Below are 10221 nucleotides of genomic sequence, written 5' to 3'. Positions count from 1 at the left end.
CCATGTGGGTCACCTCCCTGGCCAGGGATTGAACTCATGCTGCAGTGGCTTCGGAGAGCTTCAGAATGCGGTGCCTTAACCCATTGTGCCACCAGAGAGAGCCCTGGATCTATTCTTTTTTGAGTAGGAGGCCCTTCTACAAGACAGACACACTTTTGACACTCATTCATTCATTAAACACCCAGTCTGTGTATCCATTCTGCACAATGGACACTATCCAGGCACACCTCCCGCCATCCCCAAGTAAGCACCTATTCATGTCACCCACATCCAACCTTTGTAAGTTCCGAGGTGGTAGATTTTTAAAACCAATCTTCTCTTCATTTGTCTTTACACTTTCTAGACTAATGCACAAATGTGCCCAGGTATGAGCAACCAGTTAGCAGTGCCAGCTGCAAACTCAGCTGGTTTTCTGCACCACCTCCCTCTAGTAAACATGGAAACTGAAGAGACTATTTCCAAACGACTTATCCCTTCCCAACTGCTCACGCCTTCTGCTGCCCCCATGACGGGTAAGTGGCATGATTTTCCTGTCTCTGATCAAGTTGCTTTCTTTTGAGGATTTCAAGTATGCACTCTCCCTTCACCCATGAATATCATGTATCCTGTATTTTAGGTAGGCATTCATCTGTGATAGTCACGAAGACAGGTGAACAAACAAAAGTCAGCTTCACTTATGCAATCCTCTAGCATATGTGAACCACCTTGTTTCATTTAATTTGTCCACATGTCTGCTTCTTCCAGCAGATAGGAATCAAGCTGAGGGCAGAAACTGGTTCAGTTTTGTATCTCTAATTCCATGAAATCCAATAACATGTAGTTCTTGACTGTTTAACAATTTCTATGCAATCATAACCTCAAAGGTCATAAAATTTGAATTACTGCAGAACCTGACTCAGAGACATTCATTCTACTTTATTCCTATCAGAATGGTAAAAATTAACTTTATCTACTACTCAGCATGAGTTCAGAGAGAAGGGAAACAGGTGTTCACACACACCCTGAGGAAACATAAATTGCATTGGGCTCTTGGGGGTAATTTGAAAATATCTGCCATAATTCTGGCTGCAGGAATAAGGTGGATAAGATTATCTGTGGGTAAGGTCACACTAGAATACAGACACACTGTATATAAGCAAGGATGTTGCCATATTATATTTTTGAAGTGGGAAAAAAACTGGAATCAACCTTGACTCTCAGCAAGAGGAGCTAGAAAATAAACAACTGTAAGTTCTTATTACTGAACATTCACGCAACACATATTTATCTATTTGTGTTGACATGTGTTAGGATAAATGGGATGGAAAAGGAAGTCTCTGAAGAGTAGTATGTAGGTGTGCAAAAAAGAAAAAATATTAAACATGTAAAAAGCCTATGGGGTTATATGTGTATACAAAATTTATGGCAATCCCTAATTACTCAGGGATTTCTTCTGGGAAAAAGGAATAAGTACTTGGGGATGATGGTTGTGGAATTCTCACTTTCCATTGTTTGAATTTTAATGAGTTTGTATTCCCTTATAATTAAAAAGCATAAAATACTGCAATAAGAAAACAAACCTTGATTTGACATGCAAAAGGGAAAAAAGAATAGAATTTGGGGGAGAATCTTCTATGTTTCTTTGAACAGTAACAAGCAATGTCTATAGGCAATGTTTGCTTCCTGTCCAGCCCCTGGGGGAGCTGATGATGACTACAGAGAGTTCCAGAAGATACAGATAGGTTCTGAGAAGGACCAACAGTCTTGAAGAAGTGTGAGACTGTGTGTCTTTCGCTGCTCTTGGGTGTCAAGCCAAAAAGTCAGTTCTAATTGAGATACTGAGCGATTCCGAGAACCCAGAAATTCTGAGAACTCACTAGACTGGAATGGACGCAGGGGCCCCTAACCAATGCCAAGAAGCAGAGGCCAGGGGATGCCCAGGTAAGCACTACACATGCGTGACCTGGGTGAACAGAACAACTGGGCCAGCCCCCAGGGACATAATGGCACATCGCTTCCTCTCACCCAGCTCTGAAGCCATCCATGACTGCAGGGCTGACTTACTCATAATACATGCCAAGCAGAGTCTAAATGGTTAATCACATCATCTCATGCTGTTATTATTCCTTTTTTACACAAGGGGAAATTGAATGAAGCAAGTAACTTGCTCAAGGTTACAGTAAGTGGTACAGGCAAGGAGCAGACCCAGTTCTGACTCCAGAGTCAGCCAAGGTCACTGGTAGCCTTGCCTGCCACTAGGAAGAACCGGAGAAAAGGAAGTTCTTCTAGAATGGGGGCAGACCCATGAAACACAACAGCATTTTCACCCAAAGAAAAACCAGAGAATATAATGACTGTGTGCAAGGACCTGGAAGCCAGATGTCCCAGACTCAACTCCCTGCTACCACTTCCAGCCGTGCGATGTAAGACCCCCCCCCTGCACCTCACTTTTCCCAGCAGTGAAATCAGGGCAGCAATAGCAGCACCTCTCAGAGTTGCTGGGAGACCAAAAGAGTTAAATAGACAGCAATTGGCTCATAATAGGTACCAAATGGTAACGATTATTATTAATTTTTTTTAAGGCACTCTTGCCTCCGGGCAGATGCAGCGTGCAGGGTATAGAGATTGACAAGGGGAGCCCTCACGGAGGTCCTGCCAAGCAATGAACTTCCACGGGCTTCCAGTTCTTCCTCCCAACCTCCCTTCCACCAGCATGGCGGTGAATCAGAACCACCTGGCACACGTCTTCAAAATACAGATTCCCAGAGACCCTAACCCCCCCCCCCCGCACCTTCCCAGACCTACTCCTCTCCCCACCTCAGCCAATTCTGACACAGGTGAGCTGGACAAAGCCCGGGGCTGGGGGGTCCTGTCTAGCCAACTCCAGGTAACCAAGCGAGCCAGGAACACTGGGTCCCTCTTCTGGAAGCCTGTTTCCAGGGCTGGTCACACAGAGAAGGGGCACAGGCCACACAGCAGGCCCACCAATAAAGTCATTTTGTTCACCTCCTTATGAGAAATAATTATTCCCAGCTGAGAGAACATTATTCAAGGCCTGTTTCATTATAAGCCGTGTTGCTTAAAGTGGCAGTTTCTGAGAGACACTGGATGCGGCTGAGGACCGTGGGACTGTGCGCGAAGGGCAGAGGATAGTGGCAACTGGCATAGCGGGCAGTAGCCTTGGGGTGCTCCAGAGTCCTCCTATTCAAAGCACTGGCCAATAGAATGCCTCTGCTATCCAGTTATTTTGTCAGTGCAGACAGGCCCCAGAGCGTCTGATTCAGATTCTGCATTTCACAGGAACCCCAAGATAACTCATGAAAGAGTCCCATACCTAGATCACATCTCCCTCTCAGAATATGGTCTAACCAATGGGGACCGCTAACCTGTCCAAATAGCTTTGTTCCTCCAACTCCCAGAGAGACCTGGAAAACATCACTATCCTCCCGCAAAGCCACACTCAGCAGAGGCACACAGTGAACCTTTGCTTTGACAAGTTATTTATTTCAAAGTCCAGGTTAAAATAAATTGACAAAGAGACAAAAACTGCAGCCTTTATAACTCCAGGGCATAAAACACTCCTCCCTTCTTTAATCCAGAGTGGTGACCCCCACTTCCTTGGCCAAAGACATCAAATGACCCAAAGAAAACAAGCGATGTTTTCCTGTTGGCTGGGCTTCAAGTTATCAGGCACATTTCACACTGTAGCTTGACCTCATTAATCCAAGGCCTATCACATTGCTGTAAATGTCAGTGGAAAACAGCCATTCAGTGGGTTTCCTTCATTCCACCAGAAAGGGAAAAAAACAGGAAGCTCACAGCAGCTGCGCCCCACTTGGCGAGTCTCAGGGGCCCAGCTGATGGGCGTTTTGTCAGCACCTACATTCCTCAGCCCCAGCCCACTTGCCCAGAAAGGTGGGTCTCATCTACCTGAGCAATACAGAAAGGCTCGCAGCAACAATCCAGGGGTGTGTGTGTGGGGGGGGGTGTGGGGGGGGGACGTGGTGCCCAAGTACCTGCTGGGGAAGGAAAAGCACTTGGTCTGAATTTCTTTGGCCTGAATTACCAATTGGCTGTTCATCACTCAGGTTCTGAATCTCTTCTGCCCATTCAGAGTGTCCCTTCAGCCAAACCTCTGGGCTCCAGGGAACGAAAGGCCTTCCAAGTCCTCATTCATCCCTTTAATGCATATTGATTGTCTCCCATGCACTTGGCATCGCACTGGGTAACTGGGGACACGGACGCATCAGACACATTCACTGATCTTACAGCAGGTGTTGTCCCGGGCTGGCTTGCCCGAGCTCTGCACACCTGATATTTGGGGCCAGGTCATTTTCTATTGAGCAGTGGGAGGGTTGTCTTGGCACTGTTGGATATTTAGCAGTTTCCCTCGCCTCTAGTCAGTAGCTCCCTCCCCCAACTGTACCTCCCCAGTTGTGACAACCAAAAATATCTCCAGATATTGCCAAGTGTCCCTGTGGGGCCAAACTATCCCCAGCTGAGACCTCCTAGCCTAGTGGGTGAAATAGCCCAAAAATGTAATGACCACAGGGCCCTCCCTGGTGGCCCATCTGGTTCAAGCACAGCACTGAAAGCTGGCCACTTTAGTGCACATTGGATCCTGGCCCAAAAGCTGACCCACAAGGGGCAGCAGACCTCCCCTGTCTGGCCCAATGCTCCCCTCTGTAGTGTATCTCAGACAATCTGCCTGTTCTGCTCCCACTCTGTCTCTGGTGAATCCTCTTACTGCCCCTTTGGCCTGTACCCCAGTTCTGTATGCTTAACCAAATACATCTTAAAAAAATAATGCCCACAAATAATCTCATAATAACAACTATGATAAGTACCATTTATGAAAATATTGTGGATATCACAATATTACCTATGATTTGGAAGCCAGGTTTCTATGTATAATTGCAAATCTTTATGATAACTCTGAACGGTATCTCTTTCTTCTCTATCTAGTTACATATGGCATGTAATACATATGGTATATAATAATTCCAGAAACTAAGACTCAAGGAAGAAGAAAATGCTCAACACCGAAAAGCCCAGTGGATATCAGAAGCAGGATTTGAACCCTGGCCCTAACTTTGCCTTCCCTGGGGAAGGAAATTCAGGCCTTTGTTTGGATGTCTTCTGTAAATAGGTAAGGTATGCGGTCACATGATGCTCTGAGCAGCCATCCTAAAAGACTTGTTCCTTCTTGGGGTCACCATGGAGCTCATCAGCCACCTGCCCCATCAATCAAGCTGAAAACTGTCCAGCACACACGTGAAACACTAGCCAGCTAAGCAGTGAAGCCCCGAAATCTGAGCTGCCCAAGAGCACCTCCCCCCACCAAGGGCCTCCGCATGGACCATCCCCGAAAACAGAGCACACCCCACTGTATTCCCTCTCCAAGGTGCCTACTGCCAGTGTCTGGGGAATAACAAGCAAAGAACCCAGGCAGTCTGCAGTCAGCTATAGATATTCACAGTGAGTATGAGTGAGCTGTCCGAGAAGCACCATCAACTCCAAGGTACCGACCTTGAGTCCCTGCCACTTGGAAGAAGCATTCCCTTTAGCAATGCCTCACCCTCAGTGGCTCAGTATCTCCCTGAGGGAGCAACAGGGATAAATGCATCTACTTCAGGTGACTAGTGTGGGGAGTCAATAATGGCAGTGCAAGCAAAGTCCTTGGACAGTGACCAGCATCCAGAGAAGCACCTGGCACAGAATTAGGACCCACAGGCGGCTGCACCCTGCTACATCCTCCATCTACATCTTCTTCAAATGAGAAACTTGAATCCCCGGAAGAAAGCAACAGGTGCAGACATAGGAAAAGCATCTGGGGAAGAAGGAGGGGACCTCTCTGCTTCCAGGGCAGAAAGAAGAGGGCGGAATGGTTACTATAGGAATATACTGGCACGCAGTGGGGCCAGCCCTTCCTCCCACGCAGGAGTTAATCCAGGACTTTCTGGGGTGCCGCAGACAACCCTCCTCAGAGAGCTGCCACCTGACAAGGTTGCAAAGCATCTGCTTTGGGTCAGCGAGTGAACGTTTAATCATCTGGGGTCTCTGGCAGCATGGCCTCTGCCCCTCTCCCTGGCTCTGCCCATGGCCCCTGCCCCCTTCTCCCCCTGGGTGCTGGTGCCCACGCGGCAGCTCCTGCCCACCACCCACAAAGGCCCCAAGCATTTTAAAGCCTCTGTGCTTTTGCACAAGCTCTGTGCTTTTGCACAGGGGCTGCCCACCCTCCCTTAACTACCACGTGGAAAATGCTCTCCAAAAGGCTCACATGTGCTACACAGCATGATTTGCCCACCAGGTATAGGTCATCATAACTAATAATGGAACAAACCTCGGCCAGCACAGGCATGTCTAGAAGGCCCTGGGCTGTATTTTTACCCACGTGATCTCACTTTTTTCTCACCTTGACCCAAGGTAGGAAGCTTATCTGCTTGGGAGATAGGGTATCTGTCCATCACCAGCTAGTGATGAGTGGCAGGGTCATATGATTCTGGGTTGGTGGGCCTGAGTCCACCTGCTCACCCACTGCCCTCTTCTTCACCCCCTCTTCTCACTGTGTCCTTGAAGTCTAATTCCAGGCCTCCCTCTCCCAGAAAGCGAGAACCTTATATATCTAGAAATCCCTTGCAGCACAAGACTGGAATACAGCAAAGGTCTGTTGAATGACTCCTAAATGGCAGCCAGCTGAGAAAGGCTAAGTCGCTGACATCTTGGTGATAGGTCCATTCTGGACTCAAATTCCCAGCAGCCAGGGCCCCCAGCTGAGGGACTTCCCCTGTCTTGATAGCTACAGGTAAAAATCTAGCTACCCCGGTGACAATCTCCCTCTCCTGCACCCCTGCCCAAGCCACGGGCTGCATCCAGTGCTTCCTAAGCAACATGGTCTCAGAATCACCACCTGAAGTCGGGGTTACTATTGCTCCCATTTTATAGAGGAGAAAACGAGGACTCAGGGAGAGGGTGAATACTGGCACAAAGCTGAGAGCTTTCAAGCCTAGAGCTATTATTTGAACTAGACCAGTCTAGTTCTGACTCTTTATACGTTGTCACTTTCTCTAAGAGCCTCCCGAAGCCCAGTCTCTAAGGTGTTCTCGGGATAAAGAAGGTTGTCCTGGTTTCTGCTGGAGAAATGCCACTTGGGAGCCACAATATACCAAATGCTTCAAGTCCTGTTAAAGGCAGGGGCGGAAGTAGAGCACTGAGGTTGAGGGGCGGGAGGCAAGTTGGGGGTGTGGTGTGCCTAGTCAGGTGAGCTTCCTGAGCATCCAAGCACAGAATAGAATCCAGGTGTGAGCTTCCTATGATCTGTGGGACCAGACTAGCCACAACTCCCTAGGGTCAGAGAAAGTTCACTCTGGGCATGAAGCTGGCTTTGGGGAAGAAGCTGGCGCCTTCAAATCCAAAGGTTCAAATGGTTCAACAAAAAGTCGGCCTTTGGGGAAAAGCCATCTTCCTGCACCAGCATCCTCTTAGCGCTGCTCCTGGGGCGCCTGCAGACTTAGCAGTTAGAGCAGAGCTGCACAATTTCCAGAGAGAATGAAGTCGGAGCATGCACTGGCCCTGCCATACCCTTCCAGGCTAGAGATGATCCGGAGAGCACCAGGATTCAGGGAGCCCAGACACACGAACCCCGGAGCACGCAGACCAAAGAAAATCACAGCGGAAAGAAGCAGACAGGGGTGGAAGGGAGCAAGTGATTCCGCAGAGGACATTTCAGAGTCTGGGAAGAGCTAGACCAGGAGAGGGACTGGGCAGATCTCAGGATGGAGGACACTGTTGGGTACGCTTCGTGAGCCAGGAGGAAGCCAAGTTTGAAGGTCCAGGGCAGCCTGGTTGACAGCTGGTCCCCCAAATCCTCGGGACTTGGGGTGAGAAGTTGGGATTTGGGTGGCAGGTGGGAGAAGAGGGGCTGCGGGACTCGCGTGGGAGGACCTGTGAGCAGGCAGCCGGCTGAAAGGATTCACCGGCGCCCACCAGCCGCCTGCAAGATGGCTCTTTAGGACAGAGCGGAGGGAGGAAGAAGTGGAAACTCCCCCAGGCCCTGTAGAACCACCCACCCGGGTTCCACTTCTCCAGTCTGAAAGAGACACGCCCCGCCGGAACCCAGCATTAAAGGCGCCAGCGCTTACCTAGAAGCAGCCATCCCGCCCAGCTCCGCTGCGCCCAGCCGCGTCCGCGGGTCCCCTCACCCTCTCCCCATCGCCTGATTATCAGCCCCATTTCCTAGAGGCAGTTGAGGCTCAGAGAGGCCAAGCGCGTTACCCTCCAGCAGACAGCAGTCACTGACAGAGCTGAGACGCTTTATTTACCAAGCCCGGGAAGGCCGTGGGGGTTGGGGGGGGACCCAGATGGAGGGTTTTCTCCGGTACTCCAGCAGCTGCAGGAAATGGCAGGGCATACGGGGAGTACCCGCGCGGGCTGAGGCGGCTAACGGCTGGCAGACCCCCTTCCCGAGGGAGCCTGGCGAAAAGGGCGCGTGGTACCTCCGGGTCCTGGGTCCACAGAGGGCGATTCAGCGGCGGCACCTGGTGCCCGGGGCCTTGGGGAGCTGGTGGGCGCTTCTAACAGCGAGAACAGGGGCCCTTTATGTGGAACCCAATCACATGGGCGCGCAAGCAGCTCGGCTTTCGGTTCTGAGGAGCCCTTCAGCCGCCGCATCTCTCTCCCTCCGCTCGCGAGGTGCCAGGGAGCACGGCGTCCCGCGTTTGGCGCGCGGGCCCTCCGGGAGGGCCAGACTCAAAGCTCTCCTGAGCTCAACGGTCCGCGGGGCTGGGAGCTGCTGCAGCAGCATCTCCATGAAGCCGGGTCCGGGCTGGGGGAGGCGGAGGGGCCGGAGGGAGTCTGCAGCAGGAAGGAGGCCGAGGCGAGCGCCACCCCAGCGCTTCTCTTCACCCCAGGCGGTCTGGGTGGCTCGGCCCCGGCACCCCGGTTGACCTTGGAGAGACCCCTCCGCGCGAGCTCGGGCGCGGGCAGCGGCTCCTGCCCTTCCTAGGCGCTCGGGGGCGCTCCTCCGGCGGGAGTAGCGAAGCGGGATTCGGGGGCAGAGGGACGCTCGGGTTGCTGGGGACCAGCTGCAGACACACAGCAGCCCGTCAGCGAGGCCGGGCGCGCCTCACCCCCGGAACAGGCACGCGCGCTGTCTCCCGGCCCGAAAGGCGCTGTCAGCGGGATCAAGGCACCGGGAGGGTCTGCACGCCAGGGCGTTTGTCCTGAGGACCTTTCCCGCCAGGGCAGGAGCGCTCCCCGCGCGGCGCTGATGCCTGGGAAGGAGCGCTGCCACGCGAGGGGGCGGCGCCCCCCTGTCCGACCCAAGGCGGAGCGCCCCGGGTGTTCGGTGCGGTTGTAGCTCCCGCGGCCACGCATTGCGCCCCCGGGCAGACGGCGGCGCAACAACACAAACCCAAGAACACAGGGGCCCCCTGCCTGCCCCGACCGGGCTCGCGGGCCCAGTCAACAACCTGTCAACATGCCCCCCTATCCCGGCCTCGGCGTTGGCGCGCAAGACCCGGGAGTGCGCCCCCATCCCAGCCCGACTGCCCGGTCCTGCGCTCCCGGTCCCCGCCTCTCCAGTGTCCCCCCTCCATTATCTTAAGCCGCCGGCCCTTGGCCAAGCCGCCCTAGAGCCCTAGCAGATTCCAGAAGCTGGGGCCAACCCCGGCCGAGACCCTCTCCCCGCCCTGTGGAACCGCGGAGCGCAGGGAAGGAGGCGCCGCCGGGAAACTCACCCGCTCGCCCGAGCCCTGCCCCGGGCGGCTCCCGGCCCTGCTCTGGCAGCGGGTCCCCGAGCCGCAGCTGCCGGTGCGGCGACAGAAGCTGGTTCTGCTCCGCGGCGAGCCTCCGCGCCGCCCCGCGGCTCCTCCCCCGAGGCGGGGCCTGAGCTCCCGGGAAGGGGGCGGGCGCGCGACCCGCTCCGGCCGGCGAGGGAGCTCCGGGAAGGGTCCCAGCGCTCTAGGGGTGGGGCCCCTCCTTGGAGCTGCAGAAAATTGAAGGCGAAGGGGATGCGGCCAGGCTTTGGAATAGTTTTCTTTAAGCTTTGCCCCAAGCCCACCACGGAATGGGGAAGCCCAGAACCGAATTCCTACCCCCATTTAATGGACTGCACTCATAAAGCTCAGAGGGGAACTGTAACCGGCTCAAGGTCACACAGAATTGGTGCCAATACCAGGGTGGAAGTACCCTACCTTGAGAGCTCGTGCAACCCGACCCAAGTCTTCCTAGGAGGCGCAGCAG

The 10221-nt window shown here is 53.1% G+C and overlaps 1 protein-coding gene across 2 annotated transcripts in view; it reads right to left on the bottom strand.

The window, feature by feature from the left end:
* The window catches only part of PPP1R16B (protein phosphatase 1, regulatory subunit 16B), an 88970-nt gene extending 79193 nt beyond the window's left edge, over nucleotides 1-9777 (bottom strand). For both annotated transcript variants that reach the window (XM_004687379.2, XM_012728407.1), the window contains exon 1: nucleotides 9717-9777. The gene's annotated coding sequence lies outside the window, so the exon portion shown is untranslated. The remainder of the gene's footprint in view (nucleotides 1-9716) is intronic.
* Between the last annotated feature and the right edge of the window lie 444 nt (nucleotides 9778-10221).

This window comes from Condylura cristata, unplaced genomic scaffold (genome assembly GCF_000260355.1).
Source record: "Condylura cristata isolate star-nosed mole 26May11 unplaced genomic scaffold, ConCri1.0 scaffold00022, whole genome shotgun sequence".
Classification (NCBI taxonomy): Eukaryota; Metazoa; Chordata; class Mammalia; order Eulipotyphla; family Talpidae; genus Condylura; species Condylura cristata.
Note: the sequence above shows the minus strand (reverse complement) of the source record. Positions and strands in the feature narration are given on the sequence as shown.